The sequence below is a fragment of the Cavia porcellus genome, unplaced genomic scaffold, assembly GCF_034190915.1.
Source record: "Cavia porcellus strain 051 isolate PalLab524CR breed Dunkin Hartley unplaced genomic scaffold, mCavPor4.1 scaffold_8, whole genome shotgun sequence".
NCBI classification, from domain to species: domain Eukaryota; kingdom Metazoa; phylum Chordata; class Mammalia; order Rodentia; family Caviidae; genus Cavia; species Cavia porcellus.
The window spans coordinates 65,544,964-65,570,662 of record NW_026947491.1 but is presented as its reverse complement, the minus strand read 5'-3'; the positions used below and the strand labels follow the sequence as shown (position 1 = coordinate 65,570,662).

The following is a 25,699-nucleotide window of genomic DNA, read 5'->3' as shown; positions in this document are numbered from 1 at the left end:
GGTTATAGCAGGTTAGGCTAGCATAGCAGTGTTAGGAACTAATAATTAGGAATCTGATTCAAAGAACTCTATTTCAATTTCTGGCAAAAACAACCACTTTGGAGAATTTATTTAACTGTCCTAATTTTTTTTTCCTTCCCTATACAATGTGGCAGCAGCAGTGACTATTTAAAAGGGTTACTGAGATAATCAAATGCAATGTTATATATAAGATATTTAGATAATACTTTGGATTAAATTGTCTTTACAAGTATTTTCAATAAACTGATAGAGTAAAAGTTAGATGACACAAAAGAAGTAGCTCTGAAAATGAAAAGAAAGGAATTTTATTTTATTTAAAACCTGATGAGCAAATGAGTAAATGGAAGAATGCTAGAGCTTGTAATCTTTGATGGATCTTAGATTTACTGTGAGTTTTGTGGGTTGTCTTTAGAGAGACACAGTTTGTAGAATAAAACACTTTGGGCCTAAATTATTATTGTATGCAATTATGAGATGATAATAATTTGGAGTGGAATTGTAACTATATTGGTGGAAAAAATGAGATAGTTTCTAGAGCGAAAAGCAAAGTGCCAAAAATAAAGAATAAAAGTTATGAGCGAAGAAAATATAAGTTATAAAATATATGTGCTCAGTAGTCAACAAAAGAATGTACTTCAGAAAGGAGGAAGAATTCAATTCTTTCAAATTTCATTGAGAAATAGAACAAAATAAAGACAGGATAGTGACCATTCACTGCTTGAATATGGTCACTGAAAACTGAACAAAGTGATTTTGGAGGGATGTTGTGGATTAAAGCTAAATAAGATGATGAAACAATGAGAGGCAACGAGGTGAAACAACTGCAGACAATTATTCTGAAAAGTGCTATGAAAGATAACAGGATTAAACACGTGGGGGTCTAGGTTCAAAGAGCTTTGGTTTTTTATGATTGTGTTCATACTATAATAATTTCTAATGCTGAAAATACTAAGGCACTAACTTTTATTTTCTAGCAGTATTTGTAACTTATACTCAGTAAATGCACGTTCTAACATTTTTCCACTTTTTCACATACTCCTAAACTTTTGTTTCTCAAGTTATATAACTTTGAGCCTTTTAAGTATGTAACTACTTCCTATAGTTTTCAGAGGTTAAGACATGAATAAGAAGCATGTATTTGTGTTAATAATCTTGACTTGTTCCTGGATCCATAATCATCAAAACACAAGAATGAAGACACTAGTGGTGGTCAATGCTCAGATCATCTGAATTGATTTAGCTAGAGTAAATCCAATGCAAAAGATTATACAGGTTACGTTGCATTTAACACTTCACTTTGTCCATTTCAACTATTTTGCAATCTCAGTGCTGGTTTAAATGTTGATTCTTCATTAATCTATCCTTTATATGCCCAAAGGCTCTTGTGCCTGAAAAACCCAGTAATGTGGATCACAGTGTGTCTTCAATTAAACATGATCCTTCTATCTACTTACTCTCCCAGCCTCCCAAGACTCAAAATATACTTCACTGTGCACTGCACACTTGACAGGGCATTTCAATAGTGCATCCCACTCCTTAAGTGACACACCGACAAGACATCACCTGAGAAACATTTCTTTACAAAATGTTTAACCTGAACTTAATCATGATGAAACAATCAGCCAAATCCAAATTGAAAGTCTATCAGCATAGCAACTCATTTGGGCTCTACACACATTTTGAATGTCATACTGACGGAATAGAACAAAGTAGAAAGATGATCTACTACTCTGGATAGACAGAGATTAAAGAGATGACAGTGAAATGCAATATATAATCACTAAGTATACCTGGATTATTTTTAAAAGTAAAACTAGAAAGGAAACACTCATACATTTAAATGTGTTCTGTATATTAGATGACAATATTATATCAATGCTAAATTTATAGAGCATGCAATTATATTTAATATGCAAAGAGAATGTTCAATTTCAGAAACTACATTCTAAAAATTATGTAAATTATTTTGTATTTCTGCAACTTTTAAAAAATGATTTAGAATAAACAATGGCTAAAGTTGGAATCTAGCAAAAAGACAAAATTTTGTAATTGTTATTTGGGTAACTACGTGTGTATTTTTATAAAACAATTCTTGCAATTTTAGAATTTGGGAAATTTTCTAAACAATACTAAATGAAATAAGCTACTCTTATTTTACTCTCCATATTTAGAAATATAATTCACACATCTATCCTTACAATACATACGGTGAGATAATACTGTAGTCAGTTTTGCTCAATGGATTCCAAAATCCTTGAGAACACAAATAATACCCTTCTTTATCAAAACTCAAAGCTCTAAAAAAAAATGACTGCACAGATCTATAACTCAAAAAAGATTCACAGATATGAAACTTAAGGATGCTAAATGAAGTGCTGAAACTGGCAAAAAAAAATTCTGTGATAGAAATGTTGTACCTACAAAAGCTTTTGAAATTTTGAAATTTTTACCTTAGATCAAGTATAACAGCAAAGACTTGGAGACAAAATCATCATCACTGCATTAGAAATAAACAATTGGAGAGAAATTTATGCTAGTTATTATCAGGTTGTCCTTGAGCATTGTTCCATAATCAGTTATGGATGATCCCTCAACTTAGAAATTACTATCATCAAAAACAGACCATCAAAATTAGAATACGTTAAAAATCAAATTTTTCATCTTAGCTGCAGAAAAACAAACTATTTCATTTCATGAGAATATAAGCATCCTTAAAAATATGTGATGCAAGGAACTCTTTCTGTTGATAGTAAACTCCCAAGGATATAATGAGTTTGAAAGATTAGGTGTCAATTTGTAATTCTGTTTTTTGTAGCTTTGAAAGGACAATTTACACAAGTCCATTTTACAGGCTTTATAAAGAATCTTTTCTAGTATTTTACTCAAAGAACCCAGTATTGTGTCAGCATGCTGAGAGACGGTTAGAATCAATCAGTATCATTGGTTTCAAAACGTATCACCTGATATTTATCTGCTTTTTAAGTTCTGAAAAAGAATTAAGATGATATTTTTATGCTTTAATAGGTACTGTTGAGTGATTCTCCTTTTAATATTACCACAGGTAAATAGCATGAAATTAAGCAATATTTTATAGAAAAATAAAGGTACAAGTAGTAGTTATCTGTGTGAAATTATGTATTTCATTGAGCCATTTTCATAGAGATCTTCTTTATTCCCTTTACAGTATTACATCTTCCCTCAACAATATTCTCCCATATCACTCATTATGCTAACCAGCAAATAGTGCTGAAACTCTAAAAACTCACTCTCTCAGAAACTATCAGAAGCTATACTCTTGTGTACAGATGAAAGTAAGGTGGACTAAGGGATATAACCGCAGGTATGTTCGAGAGTGTAGGATGGAAAACCATATAACTGAGCTTTTGTTGGAACATTGAACAGAACTGTCTCCAATTCCACTGTATGAATGTTCACTTTATATGCTTTAATTTAGTGATATGGACAACTGTGTCTGAGAAGATAATGTGTAGCCTGGTGATTTCGTACTGTATATATTTTTTTCTAGAAATAATGTATTATTTGTACCCTTTACTGCATTATTTTTTGTATGTCCTTTATTTTTCTCTCTCTCTTTAAATAAAAAAAAAGTCTTGTGAAGAAAATGATTCCTTTGGCATTTTGGTTGAATTTAAACAAGGTGTTGCTACCCTCATTGAGCAACTTTAGGTTTTAATGTGTTTGATGAGTGGCACTAAAGGACACAGTATTTTACCTTCTTACAATAACTCAGACTTAAAGATGTAAAAATAGAAGTGAGAAGACAACAGTTGTTGGTACCCTTAAATACAGTACACTATTGTTAAAATAAGATAGAAAATATGGCTTACAACTTGGAAAAATGTGTTTGAAAGTATATTTTCCCAACAAAAATATTTAAGGTGATTTAAGGCTAAGACCCAAGATAGCAAGGGAAAGTTCTAGCAATTTATGTGATCTTGGTTAAAATGTTTAAGAACATACAGAGACTCATCAAAATTCCTTCCTTTCTGTGTTGTAGAATGCTTTCATATTTAGGATATTAAAAATAATTTTTGAAGTTATCTTTACTTTCTATTTTTATTCCCCGTTTGCTTTAGCTATCAATACTTCTCAGTAGTTTTTAAAAACTGCCACCTCAGCTCTCACACTGAGATAAAATTGACTATTCTCAGAACTCTAAACTTTTAATTACTTACTCTCTAAAAATTTCACTCAACTCTCATTTCAACCTTCAACCTAATTTTGTTTTTATTTTGGTTGATGCTTCTAGATAAATAGAACTAACTTCCAGTGGTAATTTGATTAGTGATTACTTGATAATTCTCCCACCACACATTTTCACATTTACTGGAAACATCATTCATATAAGTAACTTAAACCCTCTTAGTTATGCCTCATATTTCTTTTCACTCTTTGAACATCAGGGATGTTTTACATTGAGCATATTAAGGCTTGTTTATATAATAGGACTCATAGAGATAAGAATGAAAATTTCAGTTCTCAAATATCTTTAAGTAAACATATCCACAGTTGAACACACAACACACTTACTCTCACAGTATATATCTGAGTGTTCAGTATTTTTCAGTTTCTCTTTACTTATCAAAAGCTTAATTTCTTGAAAATTAAATGAGAAATCTATGTGAACACAGTTTTTTTTCAAGATTTGATCTACACAGCTCAAGATACAACTAAATTTGTACTTCTAAGATAAATCCTGAAATAAAGTGTACAAATTTTTCGTAACAAATTTGATCATATCTTTTTAATTTATTTTAACATATAAACATGTTATTGAAGAACTTGACCTCATATACACACCCACACATAACACTGTCAATTGCCAGAAAATATTAGAATTTAGACACGATATTACTTTACTGTTGCCCTGTAGAACTATATACATCATTTAGCTGCATACAAAGATTTTTAATATTTTTATAACACTGCTATGGAATCCCAAAACTGCCTTTGCATCTGTGACACACTACTATAAAAATCTCCAAATTGTTTTTCATCTTTGAAAAGAAAGGGTTTATCATTGCATTATGGGATATGCAGAAAGTCCAAACCTTTTACATTATGAGTCCCTTTACAGTATTTGGTATTATTGGAACGGAGACTGCTTAGAGCAAAAGAAAAACTGGGCCATGCTGAGAGCCAGAAAGCTCAGGCATTGCCATTATGTTCACTAGTATACTATGTTCAATTAAAAATAAATGTATTCTATGTATATGTACTCAGAAGTCATATTAAAAATGACTCAGGTGGTTCACTTTAAATCAAGAAAAGTAACACTACAGTTCTTGACTAATACTGATTTAATTTTGGGGTGATATTTTTGGAAAATCTTTCAGTAATGTCTTTAGAACATATAAAAATTCAATGTAGACAAAGAACTGTTGAGAGCACGCCAGTCTCTAGGAACTCTATTGACATTCTCCTCGGAGCCTTCCTCCACAAATGCTTTGCTGTGTTCCACTCTTCCCAACTCTTGCAATCTTTTGTTATTTTGTACTATTTGAAATCACTTGATAGAACAGAAAATTAAAAAGGCAAGCCAAATCTTCTTCCACCTAAAACATATACACATATGTGTACACATGCATATTTTCCATTTCAGCTTTAATATATAAAAATTTTGAAAATAACACCTTTTATGCTGACAAGTGAAAAGTTGAACACACTAAAAAAATCAAGCCTTGCCATAGGCCAATGAAAGAAGTGAAGTCACAGGGAAGATTACCACTCTAAAATCTTGAGATGCAGACAAGCTCAGAGATTCATGGCTAAAATCTGTTCATCTGCATTAGAAATGGCTAAAATCACAGCTGGAAGGAAGACATACCGGCCATCTTGATTAAGTGTCACAAAGTACTTACACACTGGCACACGAATGACAATCAGTGGAGGACACTCTCTTGGGACAGGGAACCCACACAGTTTTGTAAGTTCTATTTTAAAGAGTCCATTAGTGGTTCCAACTCGTGAGTCAGGTGAATTCTTAGTGGCTCTTAAGTGTGGTGTGGACATGCTGGAAGGAGGGTGAAAAAGAAGAGAAAATCTAGTTTCAGAATAGTTTAAATGGTGAAATCTACAAGTGAATTATTTTTTTAAGAAATAAATAACCGTATTTCACCACTATTTTTTCCAAAAAGCCAGAGAAACACTTCTACACTAAGTCTTTGAGGTGAGCATCTCCATATTAATAAGAGTAGAGAAAGATTTAACAGAGAAAAATTATATACTAATATCTCTTACTAATAGACTCAAAATCTTCAAACAAGTATTAGCAATATCTATTAAATAATCTATACAAATAGGTATATCCCATAATCAATTGAGGTTTATTTTAGTTTTATATGACTGGTTCAAATTGAGAAATCACTGCAATTGACTATACCTACAGGCTAACGAAAGCAAAATATCAACAGATATAGGAAAAGCAAAACAAACATTCATTCACATAAGAATGCATAGTAAATGGTAAGTACAGGAGGATGTTTCCAACTTGATAAAAAATTCCAATGAATGTCATATTTAATGGGAAAAATCTAGTGCCTTTCCTTAGGATCATAACCAATGTAAATATATCCTATCACCACTTTCATTTCTCATTGTATTAAGAATTAGTGCAATAAGATAACACAAGGAAATTAACTTTATCAGGTAGAAGGAATGAACCTTGTTTTTGTTAGAGGATAAAATGATTGCATATGAAGAAAATCTTCAAAAACTATCCTGTGAGACCTGGTGCTCCACTCATAAAATTTCTGCTCCCTAGGAAGCTGAGGCATGAGGATACCAAATTCACAACCAGCCTAGGTGACTTAAGCAAGACTCAGACACAAAATAAAAATTACAAAAATGCTAGTGGTTAGCTCAGTGTGAAGGCCTTGATTTTACACCCTAGTACCACCTCCTTAAAAAAACAAACTTGAAAATAGTATGTGTTCATGGAAAACATGGTCACAGTATAAAGTTCAATATAAAAAATTCAAATTTTTTCTTACATAAAAGCAAGAAACATTTAGAATTGAGTTTTGAAAGGACACTGCTGTATTTAAAATAACATTTAAAAAAATAAAATACTTATGGGTACAGTAATGTGTATAAGATCTATGTATGGAAACTTCAAAATTATGATTCAAGAAACTAAAAACCTTGATGAATTCAGAATTATAACATCTCTATGTATTGGAAGATTCAATATTGTTATTATGTCAACTATTTACTTTTTAAAAATTTTAAGTACTAGACACTGAACCTGGGACTTTTATACTGAATTAAATTCACAGACCTTTTTATATTTGTATTTTGAAACAAGATGATAATTATTTGCTCAGGCTGTGTGCAAACTTGCAATCCTCTTGATTTTGAATCCTGGGATTTCAGAGATGAAAAACAAAACCTGACTATGTGTTTTTTTTGTTTTTTTTTTTTTGTTTTTTTTTTTGTTCTCAAGTGATTTTCTAATTTTTTATTAGTGCTGTTAACTCATACCTATACTTTTAGAGTGTCCAGTGAGTGTAAAACACATCTTTGTACAATTCAAAGGAATGTACAGAGTACATGTTTACAGTATATGAGAATTAAATTTATTGTAGGGACTTGGTATGCACGCATAATAAAATAATACATCTTGATTCTTTTTTGTTTTATCCCTTACCTCTAGCCACCCTCCCAACTCCTTCCAACTTTTAGTTCCATTTCTACTTACAAAAGCTCTAAAATAGTTTTAATATAATCCTATTCAAATTCTCAGCGATTTGTAAATTTTAGAAAATCATTGTAAAAATGATGGAAGAAGCAAATATCTACAAGATCTAGCAAAAAAGTAAAGATTATATTGAAGAATATTTCCTGATTTTATAACTTGCTATAAATCTATGGTATGCAAAAGAATGTGGTATTAATGAAAGAACAAAATAGGGATCTGAGAAGACCAACACAAATATAACCAACTGGTCTTAGGAGAAAAAGGTAAGTTGATACCAAAAGGTCAGTCTCCTCAACGTAGACAACTGAACCTCCATATGCAAGAAGAAAAAAAATCCTAGCCAACTCTTACACTTTTCACAAAAATTAATTCAAAATGTACCCTGAACCTAAATAAGAAAGTATAAGACTTTCAGAAGATACCATAAGAGAGAAGATCTATGGGCAGACTGAGTTTGGCAATGAATTTTTAAATACAACACTAAAAGCATCATTTATACAAGAAAAAAAGATAATTTAGTCTTTCATAAAATAAGAACAACTATGAAAGCTACAGTTCTAAGAACCAAAAGCCAAGTCAAATTTAGGTGTAAGTAGGTGAAAAGATATAAAAGATTTGCATTCAAAATAAATGAATGACTTTTGAAAATACAATAAGATAACAAGCAAGCGAACTAAAAAAGTAGACAAAACACTTGAACAACCACCTAACAGGAAAAAGATAATTAGAAAGGTAGTGGGGAAAACATAGATAGGCAGAGCAGCACATTTCTAATTTCAGCTCTTCATTATTGGCCGGCTAAGGCAATTGAGTGGCAAATTAGAGAACAGGTTGGGAGACTTAGTTCAACTCTGTATCAAAATAAAAAATCAAAAGGAATAGAACTCTGATGCAGAGCATTCTTGGGTTCAAGCACTAGTATTGCAAAAAAGTCAAAGTAGTTGCAGTAACTCAACAGACCAATGCATTCATTGCAAACAAAAATCAAACAAACAGTCAGAATTATCATCATCAGAGCTCTAGAAAGTAGTCAAATACTTACAGCAATCAGCTGAATACTGAAATCAGATAGAAAGAAATAAAACACTGCAGCATTTTTACTTGCCTTTATATACTTCCCATCCAGTTCAGAGATGATCTTGAATATGGCTGCCCAAAGCACACATGTGGGAACCTATCCCCTGGTTCTAAAGAGAATCAAACAGAAATCGTGCTTAACAAACCCTGTTTTCTTCTTTGACTGCCTGGAATCTTCCTGAAAGCCTGATGCAAGGTGATTTTCTTGTTTTTCCTACTTTGGGATTTGCTCAAGACAGATTCATCTGTAATTCCTCCAAATCATTGTAAGACAACTGAATAACTTGCTGCCACCTTGGGGGAAAAATAAAGATGAGGCAAGCAAAAATGTGTCAAAGTTAGGGGAGAGTTTTGTTGGAAATTGGGGCATTCATAAGGGCAGAGTTTTTTGGAAAGTTATGACCCATACGCTTGCAAAATCAGATACACACCCAGAAAAGACCTTAAATTTTCTCTGCTGGCTCATCTATAGTCTCAAAGTAAGCAAGATATGAAAGATAAGATTGACTTGCAAATGGCTTGCCTGACTGAATCCTAAAATAGTACCCTATACAGGACACCTAGTACCCTATACAGGAGTTAACAGCACTAATATGGCTATCCATGCATGCCTGTACTAAAATTGAACACTTAAAGTATATGTGTAGTAGGATCCAGGCTTCTCATTGTTGGAGTTTGAATTTACACACAGGCAAGGCTATTGGATAGAATGATTCATTTACTATTGGCCTAATAGACATCAACATGTAATTACCTTTGGATTAATAAAGACATAAGTAGTTACACAAATATATGTTTACATATACAAGTATGCATATTGACAGATCCCCGCTGGAACAAACAATTCAGCCAACATCCAGGTATACTGGTTCCCAACATTCTCTTAGAAAGAACCAAAGCTCATTAGATAAATAGTCAACTTTAGAAAAGGGGCGAGAAATTCTGAAGATGAGGCTGGAGTACTTTGCATAGCCCAAAGTCTCACGAAGTGATGGGAATAAATTACAAGACAGCAGAAGCCAAGAGAAATAACAAACTTGTGTCAACTTGAGCAACAAAATATTTGAAAGAGTACTGCATTTCAACTCAAAGATTAAATAAATATTCATGACCTCATACTGAAAGAAAGAAATAATTAAATGAATAAACAAATGGGGAAAGAAAATTTTTATAAGAAAATACTCCTGACTTCTTAAATAGGAGCTGCATGTAGCTACTAACTTCAGAAGCATGTAAAACAAGAGGAACTCCACTGTAGGAACACCTGGCAAATGCTATCTCCACTGAGGAACCAAAGTCAACATTAATAGTGAAAAGTCAAAGTGACGATATGCACCCTCCTTACAAGATAAGAAGGGCACTTGATATTTATGATGTTCCTCTCAGTTGTCCACACTCTCAGTTTAATCAAGGGACAAAAATCAGATAAATCACAAAGGAAAAATATCCTGCAATATGTCTGATCAACATACCTCAAAAATTTCAAGGCCATCAAAAACAAGGAAGTATTTGAAAAATCATCACAAGCAAGATGAACCTTAAAGAGATACGACAGCCAAACATAATCTGAAATGCAGGTTTGGGATACTTAAAGAGTATTTTAACAATCAATTAAAATCAAGAAAATTTTAATAAAGTAGAAAGTTAATGAAACTCTTCTTACTCTAACAACTATACGTAATAATTAATAATAGATGTAACTTTGGAGTGTATAAACTCATATCAAACTATAATCAAAATTTCTATGGAAAATTAAAATAATCAGCAAAATAAAGTTTGCTTTATTAAAATACAAAGAACCTTTAACAAACCCACATATACTCACTCTCTTGTTTGTGTGCATGAGGGAATAAGAGGGTAGAAAGAGCTGCTCAGGACTAACAAATAGAAGAACTTAAAGGGAGAGGATATCAAAGCAGCATCTAATGAATAGTTGCTTGACTGAGCTAAATGGTCAGAGTCATGCTGTGCATTTTTAAGAAACTATTCATTTCCTGCTACCTCTCCTTGGGTGGTGGACACCTCAGAAGGAGTGAGACATCTAGAAACTCTAAGCAGACTACTAAATAGGTATTGTTGTGATCTTTATTCTTGTTCACATTCTTGCAGAAAGTAATGTTTTCCCTCTCTCTCACTGCTCATAGTCCGTGTTCATATAGTTCTCTTGAGTCTAATGACACAGGAAGCCTTTGGACCTATGATTGACCCAGTCGAAAAGAATAAAAAAAGCAGTACCCTTGACTAGTCAAGCCGAACAGCTCGCATGACCTACAATGAACTCCAAATACTGTCACAGCAGTAGCTCTGAGTTAGATTGGAAAAATCTTTCTGCTGTCCTGCATTCTTTACCCATGTCTTAATCATGTTATTTTGTATAAATGTGTATGAAGAGAAGGTGTGATGTGGGAATGTTTTTATTTGCATATGCAATAGGCTACCTACAAAATGGTTACTATCACCTGACAAATAGTCTCAAAGGATGTTTTAAACAAAAGTAAGAGGACTTCTACTGTCATATAGAATTTCAAAAGTAACAATGTTGATTCAACAAAAAATTTACAAACAAACCAAATTATACAAAGGTATATGGTATCCAAACACACACAAATACCCACATATTAAGGTAGGAAAGTAAATTATTCTAAATTAATATCCAAACAAGACATGTATCTTCTATGAGAGAAGATGATATCACTATCTCCATAAAGACATCAGATAAATTCATATTAAACTTTTCATAGTCACATATGGACTATTATGATGAATTAGAAAGCCTCCAATCAAAGATCAAGTTATATTCACCTATGTGCCAATTCTTTTCATAAACCCAAAATAATGTTATGAATAGTAGGAAAAAGACTGGATTAGTAAGTGAGAATTTCTATATGAAGTTAGAGCTTCCTCTAGACAAAGCAACACCTGACGTGAGAATGGAGTCTCAGCAAAAGAGATGAGAGAAATTCCTAAGAGAACGAAGGGTAAGAAACACCCAAAAAAGGTTAGAACTATACATGCATAAGCATATATACTTTAAAATACTACTGCCTACTCAGAACAAAATAATAACAATAACAAATTATAGGCTCTTTCTTGTCATATGGAGGTCATGTAATATTATTTAAAGTTAGATTGTGGAGTTACAGATGGGCAACATTAACTTTATAAGAATCGCTAAAATATAACTTAAAAATGTATATAACTTGTGGTGTAGTTTAAGTGTATTCTCCAAAAATTCATGTGTTGGATCTTAATTCCCAAATTTGTATCTTGACAGTAGTCAGAAGTGAGGCTTTCAGGGGGCTTTAGGATTAAGGTGAGACACCCATGCTGGCATTAGTGGCAGAAGCAAAGAAAAAGGAAATAAACAGGGAGGGGGAAAGAGAGGGAGAAGAGACATTAGCTACTATGATTGTTGCACTGCACTGTATGTTTCCTTCTGCCGCACTTCTATACAAAAACAAGTTTCTCACCAGAAAAGAACATGATGTATCATGGATTTGAACCTTTAGAACCAAAAGACACATGCTTCTTTTATAAATAACCCATCGTCTGGCATTTTGCTATATCAAGAGATAATAGACTAAGACAGTTAACAATGAAAGAGAAGAATGAACCGTTCAAAAATGCTTTTACCATGAGAACAAGTCAGGAAAAGAGAAGTAGATACAATGAATATGAAACAAATTCCAAGATAGTACACTTAAATAAAAACTACGTAGAAAAAGCTTTAAGTGCAAATGAAGCAAACTCTCCTACGGAAGGCAGAGAATGAATTGAAGGAAAGATTGATCTCTAGGCTGCATATAAGAAATACTATTTTCTTGTTTCAATTCCAACACCTGTTCTAAGACACAATTTCAATACAGAGACACAGACAAACTGAAAATAAAGTGGCTAAAAACTGAAAGTAAATGTAGCTTTGTTTCACCATATTTGAGGTCATTAAACTGACTTCAAATTCAAAGAATATCACAAAGAGGTATTCCATGAAAATAAAATAGTCCATTACAATGATATGTAAATATACTTAAAGTAAAACATAGTCTTACAAATTACTGAAATACATAAGCCAAAATTTGATGATATAAATGGAGAAACAGACAAATCAATAATGATAATGGAAATTTTAATATACCTGTCTCAATAATTGGCAGAACAATAAAGCAAATGTTAAAATATATTTGCAACACACTGTCAACATCTTCAACTTAATTAATATTTATGGAAAAATCATACCCATTACCATCAAAACATACATTATTTTTAATTGCCAGTACATCATGTGGTAGTCCATACAGCACAACTGAATGAATTTCAAAGGCATGAAGTATACAGTTTTGATCTCTGACTATAATCACATTACACTTTTAATTAAAGTAAATTGGAAATCCATAGGAATAAAACATCAAAAATATCCCTGTGTGTGAAAGTAATGATGTTCATAGAAATCAGAACCCATGGGCAACGTGAGAGAGGTTGAAGATGCATTGAAAGAGGTAGCTGGGCAGTTCTTTGTTACTTCTTGATCAACATGATGGTCACACAGAATATACTTACCAAGCTCATCAAACGATACACTTAAAATATGCTTATTATGTGAAACAACTCCAAAATGCCATTTCTTTTTTATAGAGTTCTAGTCTAAAATATTTAAGCAGAATTTCACTGTGCAGAATCTCACTACTCTTTAATTCCCTCTTTTTTTTTGGAGTGGGAATGAGGGAGGGAAGAAAGGGATGAGAAAAAGAGAATAGAGGGAAGAATAGGGAAAAAAAACTTTTGTAGATAAGGAGAGGAAGGGGGCTTGAAGGACAGGGATGGGAAGGAAAAACAGTAAGAAACAAATTACATCAGGTATACAATCTACAGATACAATTTTCCTATGATGATTGTTATGTTTATTTATCTCTAAAATGTACCAAAAAGATAGATCATATACAAGTAAAAAATGTAATTTGCAGCCTCAATTTTTAATTAAGCTTGATATTTCTAATCTCAGTAAATATGACTTTAAAATATCTTCGTTGCATTCTATGTCTATATCAGAATCTTCTCTAACCCTGGGTCTAATTGGTCTGACAATTTATAGATGAACCACTTTCTATCCAAGCACTTTAAAATGTCTTTTCAAAATTATTGAGTAATACTCAAAACAAGCTAACAGTGTCCATTCAGTGACTACAAAATCTTCTTCTATTAATTTTTCCTATTAAGGCTTTTCTTCTCTACATGGTTGCAATTCTGTGCTATTAATGTAATCAGTTCAGCAAATAGAGCAACTTTATTATTAACTTATTTATTATTGTCAGACACTTTTGTTTTATCATTTCATTAATTTTTCCAGTACATCAGCACATAATTCTTACTCCTAATCAAAAAAAAAAATGAAACTTTCTTAGAAAATTTGTTTTTTTTTTTTTTTTCAAAAACACAAAGCTAATAAATTACAAGGTTATACTTGGACCTGAAGAAGTATATTGGGCTTTCCCATTGCTAAGACAAAACACCCAGCACCTACTGTACAAAAGAAGAGAAGTTTATTTTAGATCATGCTTTTCAGTGGATTCAGTTCATTGTTGGTGTACTCAAAGGCAGAAACAACATATCAGAAGATGGTAGAAGAAAGCTTCTCCCTGTATGTCAACCAGGAAGCAAAAGACAGGACCTGGGGAGGGAGATATCCTCTCCCAAGGCACTCTCCCCAATGACACACTCTTCCAGCCAGCCTCACCTCTTAACAGCACCTTTACCAATGAACTCATCAATGGACCGGTCCACAGACGAGGACACTGCTGCCATGACCCAATTACTTTCCAAAAGACCAGCCTCTGCATATATGAGACTTTTGGGGGACATTCTCCATCTAATATCATAACAGAAAGTTTTTTTCTCAAACTTTTAACTTCCTTAACTGTAATTCCTTTGTTATAATATTGCCCTGCTTTAATTAAATTCTTAATCTAAGAGTATAGAAAAAACAGAGCAGCTCAGTCATTTAGAGGCAGAGTGGAACAATAGTGAAAGAATGGTCTCTAAAGTCACAGTGCTGGGGGCTGGGGATTTAGCTCAGCGGCATAAGCGCCTGCCTTGCAAGCAGGCAGTCATGAGTTCGATCCCTGGTACCGATAAAAAGGAAAAAGACAAAAAAAAATAAAAAATAAAATAAATAAAAAAAAAAACAAAATAAAGTCACAGTGCTTAGGCACATGTGATTGTACTAGATATCTGTGGCTGAGTCACAAGATCCAGCACCCAAAAGATAAGAGATGAAAGGTTTCATTTAGCTTATGGTCTTAAGAGATTCAGGAGAAGACAGAAACCTCGTGATAGGATGGCAGGGGGCAGCAGAACTGTTTAGTTCAGGGCTGTTAGGAAACAAGGCAGGGGAATAGTATTACAGAAGAGTGGGCTTCCATGATCTATGCAGACACATCTGGGATTATGCTTATTAATCTGGTAGGTATTTCTTAATCCTGAGAAGTTGACACATGAGGAGTAATGATTACAGAAACCTTAAGAAATGTAATGTTTTTACCTCAATCTTTTAATCTATAAAATGGGGGTAGCAATGGCCTAGTGAGATAATTAAATGAATGAGTGCATACAAAGAAAAAGGAATCACCTGGTATGCCAGTGGGACTACGTGAACCAATAAAAATATTGGTAATTTTTTATTACATTCTAATAAATAAAAGACAATTTGATTAAAGAATCACAATTTAAGCAGCTTCATTTACTATAACATCCTCTGAATACCTATGTTGGATTTTTCATGTATGATGAACTACAAGATTCAATGCCAGCTTCTCTGGAATCTTACTCAAGACTTACAATGACTTGGTGAGGTATCATAAGGTTTCTATATCAATCCATAGTTTCCAACCATTTATATTCATTTTGTATCACAACTGTGTTCTCTGTATCATTCATAAACATACCAGATACACATTTAGAGGCTACATTTTTCATCCTACCACTTCAGGTTTTTTTACCCACATTACCTTGATGTCATTGTTCCACAAATTCTGTAAAGTGAGAAACATATTTCTAATTCGACTCATCAGTTTGTTGTGAAAAAATTGCTCAAATAATGAAATAAAAGTACTTCCAAAACAGAATGCCTCATGAATGTCTTAACTTTACAAAAACATTGTTTAAAAGTCAGAAAAATCAATGTTTGCATGTGGCTGTCTTTAGTGTGTCTGTAAGGTCTTCATTTTTAAAGACTTGCAGAGATAGAGAAACAGAAAGAGAGAGAGAGAAAGAGAGAGAAACATTTCATGCTCATTCTGACCCTCAAATTAATTGCTGCACCAAAATAACTTCAGAGACCTATTTTTCTTTTTTCAGAATTAAATTCTTTGTAAAAATACTTAGTTTTAAATTAAGCTGTACCAAAATATTCAACCTATTATGATCCTATTATTATCATATAGGAAAATATTTATAAAGCAAAGAAAATATGCAAAATACATTTCTTGGATATCTAATTTTTAATTTATACATTGTTGAGAATTTATTAGGATAAGGCTTTTTTTGTTGTTTTCTTTTAATGGGTCACATTTATTTTCTGCTACTAAAAGTGGTGGATTTGTGCAGCTATTCATCATATTTTTTTCATTTTGATGCCCCATAACTGTCAAGGATTCCACTAGGGATTGTGATGGAAGACATAACTGTAAACTAGAAAAATACCACGCAAATTTTTTTTTTCCCCTCAGAGCATTGCTGTCTCGACAAATGCAAAAAAGAGTAAGAAGATCGTCACTGTGACTTGAACATTCACAAAAAACTCCAGTGTATTCAACGACCATTCATTCATCCATGGAATTTTTACTCAATTCCTATACATGAGGGGATTTTTGATATTTTTATGGCACAGAAGTAAACAAAATGGACAGAAATTTTTGCTTTTGATAAACTCAGTGTCATGTGTGCCGGAAGTTTCTGTTCAAAATGAACCTCGACATGTATAAACTCTGTCCATTGCAGATAAATTAACATATTGTAAGTATTTTCGTGTTACTTGCAAAAAATTTAAATGACTGTAGAAAATGCAGTCTTTAAATACATTTCTTTTTTATGCTTACATATTTGAGATAATTCTATCATTAATAAACATCATACCTAACATATACTCGACATGCAGAGATTGCCTAATACATGTTGTCATTAATAAATATCATACCTAACATATACTTGACATGCAGAGATTGCCTAATACACATTGTACTTGGGCTCTCACATAACGTTTATGAATTTGAGTTATCACATGACCTCTCACAATTTGTTCCATTTAAGATTAATGAGGCACTGGATAGCCATTAAGAAGCTATTCAAGAATATGCATTTAATTAAAATGAATTATGTATATGAGATAATACCATTCAACCTTTTTAATTTAGGGAGATAAATCATGGCTATTTCACTCCTGAGAAGGGTCCTAACATTGGCAAGTTGAATATTGATGTTACAAAACCCAAATAATTAATGCCAGTCAGATTCATCCATAATGGGTATAGCTAGAGATTTTGCCTACCAGAGAAAATTAAGTATTTCTTCTTTAGTTGATTATGTGTATGCACTTGCACATGTAATGAGCTTCAGAAAGTAGTGTTATACCACTTGCATAATCTCTGAATACAAAACAGCTTGTGACATCAATACTCAAGAAAATACTGACAATCTATGGCCCTAACTTTTTAGGGACCCAGTCCGAATGTTTACTTTAAACACAAACACCAGTCATATGCAACACATTTACCATTTATTGACTTTGTCATGCTTCCAGTGATTTTTTTTTTTTTTGGAAGAAGAGATGATACTAGTGTTTTAATTCTACCAAGTTTGCATTCAGAACAGTGTCAGGCATACAATGGCTACCTGGTAGTCAGACGGATAGAACTTACCTGTCTTTTCTTCCATGCCTGTAGTATAAGGATGGAAGTATAATCTTATACTTCTAGGACTAGTTGAGTAAACACGGTTAAGAGAATGATTAGTCATATTCATTAAGCACTACTATAATCTTATTTTATAGATGAAGAAAATATTTCAAAAGATTAATAATTTGCCCATGATTATAGAAGTAGTATCAGATAAACCTTAGGTTCAAACTCTGGCTATCAGAGTTTTTTATAAAAAGGCTATAGGTTTTGCTGTACTATATAAAACCTCACTATATTTTGAAAACTAAGAAACTCACAGCATTCTTTTTGTTAGCTTCTCACTCATGCCCAGTGAGGTTGGCAGTTTCATGACAGTTGCCATTAATAAACTCTATCTGAATCACACTTTTTTTTAACTTATGTTGGTTCTTTTGAAAAAATCTAATCAACTTACAGGAACACATTCTTTGGGCCTTACAGTGAGTAAACATATTGTTTCAGAGTTCTCTAAAGGAGCAGAATCTATGCAAAACATACGTAAAATTAGAAAAGGGATTTCTTAGGCTTAAAGAATATGAAGCAGGAGTCCAAAATGGCTGCCCATGCTCTGGAGAGCAGAAGGATCCAATAACAATGGAAAGTTGAATACCTGAAAGCTCACTGTACTCACCAACATGAGTATGTGTCAGAAGACCCAAGAGTCCAGGCTGGAAGTCTGAAAAGGGAGACCAATATCCATAGATAATGGTGAAAACCTTCATTTTTCATTAATGCTGTCCATATTATAAATCTGTTCACTGGTGTGACACACATCTCTACTGAGTTTTCTGGCCAATGTGTCATCATCCACAGATACACCTAGAAGTTTACTAATCTGCTAGGAGATTTTACTCAAGCCAAGTTGACATATCGTAATGAATGACTACACAGATCTAAACCTAGAATGGATATATATGTGCCCAACAGGATACAAAGTAGAAACTTGAATATGAAGAAAGAGGTGAAACTTTACACACAGTCTGAGGTCTTTATAGAATAAGATTTTTTCCTTAAGTGGAAAAAAAAGAAAGGGAATAATATTTAATTAGGAGTTTCCTTTTAGAAATGCAAAGATTCTATTAGTTACCTAGGGGGAAGTAGTGAAATGTCAAGACTAATGTGATTACAGTTGCCTAAAAACATTTCATTTGTTTTTCAATCACAGCCACCACAACTGCAGCCATCTGACTACAAGCATAACAATAACTTTAAAAGGCTTATATTACATGCTTTATGCTGTATTTCCACTAAGATCTTAACAGCAGTTTAATCAATAAAGCAGCACAAGCTGTGAATAATTATAATAAAATACCTTAAGAATGAGCCATAATTAAAAGGTAGAGGGAGAAAAAACCCTCAATTTAGATAAACCAATCTGTCACTCAGTTTGATAAAGTTTAGCTGAAGTGTCCTGACACTCTCATTGCATCTATCAACAGAAAGAGCTCTAGTCTTGAATCTAAATTAACTCTTCAGGCTGTACAAGGATAAAGAATTATAAACCCTAGGTCTATGCACTAGAATGTTAATTGTAACCTAAAAAATCAACTCTCTATTGAAACTTTATATTGAAATTTATCAACAATGAAATGTCTACATCAACTTTAACAGGTGGCTTGAAGTGTAGTTTTGAAATAGGACAGCTCATTGTATGAATATATAAAAATTGATAAATGTTTACAATCTATTTAGTGATATATGATTAGCTTTAATTTGCTAGACAATGCACATAGCAAATAGTACATGTTCAACACTCTCTCAGAGTTTGCATTTTTATGATGTTCTGTCTTGCACTAAATTTGAAGAAATGCTGAGAAAAGATTGAATTGCACAGGTAAGGTTTGTACCAGACTAAAGAAATTACATATGCAAAACACAGGTGCCTGAAATAGTTCTATTTGGGATTTGCAAAGGAGTTTGGAAGGAAAGGAGTAATATGAGACTGTAATAGCACATGAAGGTATATAATAACAGATTTTAAAATAGGGATTGACATTATTTTAAATTATAGGTTCCCATGTATGAACAATCTATACAATAGCAAAAATAGATGATGAGAAGTGAAATTAGAACATGTTGTTAAGTAGAAATAATGAAAAGTTTGCCCATTCTTGGCTACTTCTGCTGATGTAGGTGAGCAAGAATTCTTTAATGGACTTGTTTAAAAAAAGAAAGGTGGGATGGAAGAATAGGGGATAAAATGGACCACAAGTTTCTATTTCTCCAATTTTTGGTCATAATAATTATCTTTTCTGTTTAGATAATTGATAACTAGCTCCTTTGTGGACATGCTTTCAAATATTGGGTGGTATAATTTCATACTATTCCTTGAACATTCAGATATTGTGTCTCTCATCTTCATATTCCCTTAGATTTTATGGGATGTAAGGTCAATGGATGTTCTAGGATCTCTAAGTAATAATAACAGTGAAAATGTGCTGAGGAGGCAGATGCATCAACAAATTGAAATTATACAAAAATCCCCCATAAAAATGTTATGAGTACATGGTATAATCTGGGGCAAATGTTGGTCTAGCGATGTCACTCAAAAATACAGTTGAGATAATCCATCTGTTTGTATGTCCCCTGAGGTGCTCCAAGCTTGGCAGTTGAGAAATGAATTGGTTGAAAAACTAGTTTCTTATATTGTCATGGCAGCTGAAGTTCAAAATCTATGGAACACAGCCTAAGGGAATATGTGAAGACAGAATTCTCAGTAAGTAACAAGCAAGTAGATTTCAAAGCATGGGAACAATGCAGAGACTGAAATGTGTTAGACTATTGTTAGTATACACATAATATCACTGTCATAAAAAAAAAAACGTAAGATTGGAAATGAAAACATTATGATGTTCATAGCAGGATATTCAGTGGTATTATCAACAAACCTGCCCTAACCTTGGTTGCAGATATCCTGGTTAGTGGTAGACTGGGTATTTTTTAGTCCATTTTGTACTGTATAACAGACTGTGTAATTTACAATGAATAGAATTTTCTGAGTTTTGGAACCTAAGAGACCCCAAGTCCAGGACCTAGAATCCCTCAAGGACTTTCTTGCTATGTCATCCCACGGTAAAGACAGAGTATAAGAGAAAAAGTGAGTGACGAGAAGATTGAACCTGTCCTATGGGAATCTATTTCTGCAATATCTAAGTCACTACCAAACTAACAACATTAAGGACTTTGCATGAGACTCCACCTCCCAGCACTGTTACACTGGAAATTATTTTTTAACATACGTTTTTGGACAGTCCATTGAAGCCATAGCAAAGTAAGTAAGTTTGTTCTAGAGCACTGGTGGTGAACCTATGGCTCATTGCCACAGCAGACTGTTTTGTATCACAGAAAGTTCTTTTGTCACAGTGCTGCAGAGCAATTAAGTACAGCTTAAGATTCCTGTTTTCGGTCAGTTAAAGTGGCATTCAAGGAGACCATTAGAAAACCAATAGGAATCAGAGTGAAAGCCCCACTACTAGAAGATTACCTCTCTTCTTTCATTATGTTTGCCATTAACCGCACCCTATGACTTTCAATGTGGTTAATCACTCTTGGCGGTGTTAGATCATCCTAGTTAGAAATAGTTGATTACAGAGTGTATAAAACGGGAAATTCTTTAAAAGATGTTAAATTATATCCCTACTAGTTCTAAATACTCAGATGGACAAGGTGAAGGACAAGTCAAAATTATCACTTCACGGGACTCACTAGGTCTGTCTCTGTCAGTTTAAACTACGATTATCGCATAGTTGGACCATAGAGAAGATAAGTTACATATCCTTTCCTCAGAAGTATGCTGGATCACCAGCAGTTCCTGTTCATTAACTGTATATACAACTTGGTAGAAAAATTTCCTAGAGAAATAATTTTCAATAACACGACTTTAAATATGTTTAGAATGACCATCGTAATATTGGAAACATAGCTATGAAGGCATCAAGAGTGAACTATATAGAAACAATGATTAGTAAAATGTTTATAAGCCTGAAGACAAATTTAGGACATAGAGGATTAATGAAAAACCTCTCCTACCATTTATCTATAAGACCTGGTATAAGCTACTTAGAATATCTGGAAAAGTCAGAAAATCGCTTTTACAGACCTCTAATTTAATTTTGTATCAGTCTACTACACGTAAGCTGCTAAACTCATGTATTTTCAGGACGACTTCTTAGTAGGGCTTTTTGAACACACTAGGATAGGACCATGCACAAAGTCAGAGGAATGGCAATAACTCTTTGATAGAATTCACTGAGGTGATAAATTTTTAAAGAAAGATCTTATAAGTACTCAAAATGTTGGCCATTTGTTATGATCTTCATTACATTAATTTGGACTTTAATAGTGACTGGGAAGGGTGCAACACAGGCCTCACTGGCTTAGAATGCATTTTACTTGACTAATGCTTAGGGAATATACATTTTAACTACTTGTGCTGTTTGAGTATTTGAGGAGACAGTTCTTCATCAGTCTGTCATGTTCCTGTATATTTTGTCAACAGTCAACAACTTTTACAAGGCTATCCATGTAACTAATAGCCTTGAAAGACAGAGATAGTAACAAATAGCCTTGAAAGACAGAGATAGTGTTTACTATCTGGTTCAGGTAGATATGCTCATTGTCCAGGAGAGTAACAAAAATGTCTCTCCACAAAGGAACTATTGAGCCCATTGCCTGAATTCCCTTTGAAAGATTGGGGTTACGTTAGTTCAGGATTCCCTGATTATGGTACACACACAAACATACATAGCTTTTAACTAGTGACTTCAGAGTCCTCCCTGCAGGTTTAGAGGACCTAAGAAAATTATGTAAGCACACAGTTCACACTGCTTGTTATTCTGAGAAATGTTTTATTTCTGGCCTAGGAGTTTCCTCTTCTACCAGAAACCATGAAAGTGTGGCACACTGACTTTTAGCTTGGAAGCAGTGTAAAATTCAAATACTTCAAAGTTCTTAAAAAGGGTGATTGTTTCATAAGGGCATAATGGAAGACACATTTCAGAACTCTGAAAATTCATCATAGATCTAGGTTTCAGAAACATGAATAGTTCTGATTCAATCTGGTTTTAGAACAGTACTATTTTGGGATAAGTAATTCTGAAAATATATGTGATAAAGACTGGGTCTTAGCTATGATGCTACTTCAGGAGGTGGGGCCCAGTGGAAGGTTTTAGGTCACTGGAAGAGATGCTTTAAAAGGATAAGGGGACCCAACATCAGCTTCTTCATCTGTCTCACTTTCCAGTCATGAGGTAAATGTGAACCTCCAACATACACTTCTACCATGATGTGCTCCAACATACCCAAGAGCGACAGTCACTCATCAACTGACACCTCCAAAAAGACAACTCCAAATACGTCTTTTTCATTCTAAATTAATGACCTTAGATATTTGTTACAGTAACAGAAAACTGACTAAAACTAATAACCACATTAATACTATGCCATAAGCAGTTAGTTGGTGAGCTAAAACAAGGTAGGAAGAGTACAGTCAGATTAAAATAATTTTAAATTCAGTGTAATTTGTTTACAATATCCTAATATAAAAACGTCAAATTAGATGCCTATAAAGATACCTTTCTCCACACAAATTCATGGATTTCTACTGCCTAACTGCCTACCCAAGGTCCTCCTGAATTATCTGAAGTTTTTATCTAGACTATATTCATTGGCTTTTAATATTTCACTGTTCATTATTTGAATTTAATGTTCTCAATCATCTGACTCTAGTATCCTCTTAATAGCTTTCCCCAAACTTCACTTTCACTTTTAGGAATTTTTAAAAAGAATTTCAAACATGCAGGTGGTTCACAAATTAGGAACAAACCTATATATATATGGGAACCTCCAACATACACTTCTACTATGATGTGCTCCAACATACCCAAGAGTGACAATCACTCATCAACTGACACCTCCAAAAAGACAACTCCAAATAAGTTATATTTAATTTTACAGACTTCTACAGTTCCATAGAATTACTGTCATCAGATGACTTATTCATTTAAACAACACATAATCAAATTAATAAAATACTAAAAAAATGTGAATCAATCTTAGATTTAAAAAACAATGCATTTTTAACATTCAATTTCAAAAACTGCTCTTACTATAGCAATTAGGAGCAGTCTCAGAAAATGTACTGACTTTCTGTAGGGCTGTCAAAAAAGAAATTTGGAAATTTGGAGAAATATAGTCAAATTTTACCATTTATATATTTTAATGATCATATGTCTACAGTTACCAACAAGATAGAAGAACTGGCTGTTGAATTTTATATTGCTGACCAAATCTGTGGCTTTTAAGAACTGATTATAAAATCTCCTGTATGATGTATGCACTTGCTAGAAATACTAAATGCTAGTGGTGTTTCAAAAAGTCTCTAAAACTCTTTGAGGCATAAAGGAAATGTAAACTGCTCATGAGTCATATTAGTCATTTTGTTTTACACGCTGAATGATAATACTAAATATTTTATTTGTTGGTATATTTTGGTAATGAGATGATACATTTAGTAACTAAATACATTATATTAACCACAGCTGAACATTTGTGCATGTTTCAAGAAAATGATATAACTATATTACTTCTTTCTAGAAACATTTTTAGGATTATTTTTGAATTTTTATACAGTAAAAGTTACTTTTTGTGGTATACAGTTTTATGAGTTTTGACAAAAATAGAATCATTCATCAATTATTTTAAAGTAAAGAAAAGCACTCTAACAATTCCAATTCCTTCATGCTTTGTACCCTGACACCAACCATTAGCTACTGACAACTCACATCGCATGTGTTCTCTATTGCTCTGGATTGTTCTTCCTACCTATTTTTTTTTTTTGCCAAAGAGAATGAAACTATTTGTCTTCTGTTAGCTGTAGCATTTTTCACTAAGAAAAATATATTCGAAATTCATTAACGTTGTGCAGGTAAATAATTGATTTTTTACATTGTTAAATATCAGTTGCCTATTGATTCATCAATTGAAAACATTTTAAGTTGTCAGTGATTATGAACAAATATGACACAGATATTCATCTATGAGTTTTGGAACATATATAAGTTTTTAATCTCTTGCATGAATAATTAGGAGTGGAGTTGAAGTATTATAAAGCAAACAGGTTTAATTTAAGTATGTAGGAAATTTCCAAATTGTTTTAAAAACTGGTCATACTATTTTCCATTCTCATTAACAAAGCGTTATTATGTTCCACATTCTTACCAATACTTTATCATTGTCTTAGTCACAATCATATTTCTGGGACAAAACACCACACACACACACACACACACACACACACACACACACACGTTAAAGAAGAAAGGTGTATTTTGGCTCACAGTTTGCAGAGGTTTCATCCCATAGTCATCTGGGTCTGAGGCCAGGCAGCATGGCAGAGAGACATGGCAGATGAGAAAAAGTCCAGGCAGGATAGGAAGGAGGCAGCAGTAGCAGGAAGACTGTCTTCTTTGTGTCCCTTTATATTCCTGCCAAGCTACAAGCCTATTGTTTAGTGCCACCTGCAACCAGGTAGGGCTTCTCTCTTCAGTAAATCCATTCTACCACTCCAGAACTATGTTAATCCAATAACACAGTGATAACAATTAATTGAGTTAGTTAACATATCTAACTCAGATATCATGCACTCTAAATCCCTGTATCCCACACCCTGGACCCACCCACCACCCAAAACCCCACCTATGAGCATGTGAAGCTTGGAGGGGGGACATCAAGTATAAGCCATAATAGTCATTGTTGTGGATTGGTAACTGGTGGTCAACTTAAACACCAGCTGAACTCAATCAGCATGGTGCTGAGCGTAGATGGCACACCTGAGTACTGTTACCAGCAAAAAGAGGAGACCTGAAGAGGAAGAGTAGCATTATGAGTCACCTAAATGTTATCTGGAGTCACTGGTTCTCCTGTGGGAGCTTGTCGTGCTAGCTTCCCTGATATT

At 33.3% G+C, this 25,699-nt stretch overlaps 1 long non-coding RNA gene across 2 annotated transcripts; it reads right to left on the bottom strand.

The window, feature by feature from the left end:
• Window positions 1-4,835: 4,835 nt before the first annotated feature.
• On the bottom strand, window positions 4,836-25,402 carry LOC134477176 (uncharacterized). 2 transcript variants are annotated; one of them, XR_010049086.1, is made up of 3 exons: window positions 25,083-25,402; window positions 18,377-18,421; window positions 4,836-6,055 (listed from the first exon to the last, which is right to left on the bottom strand). It is a non-coding gene; the product is annotated as an uncharacterized LOC134477176 (long non-coding RNA). The 2 variants fall into 2 exon arrangements; XR_010049087.1 differs by lacking the exon at window positions 4,836-6,055 and adding an exon at window positions 8,847-8,928.
• Window positions 25,403-25,699: the final 297 nt, after the last annotated feature.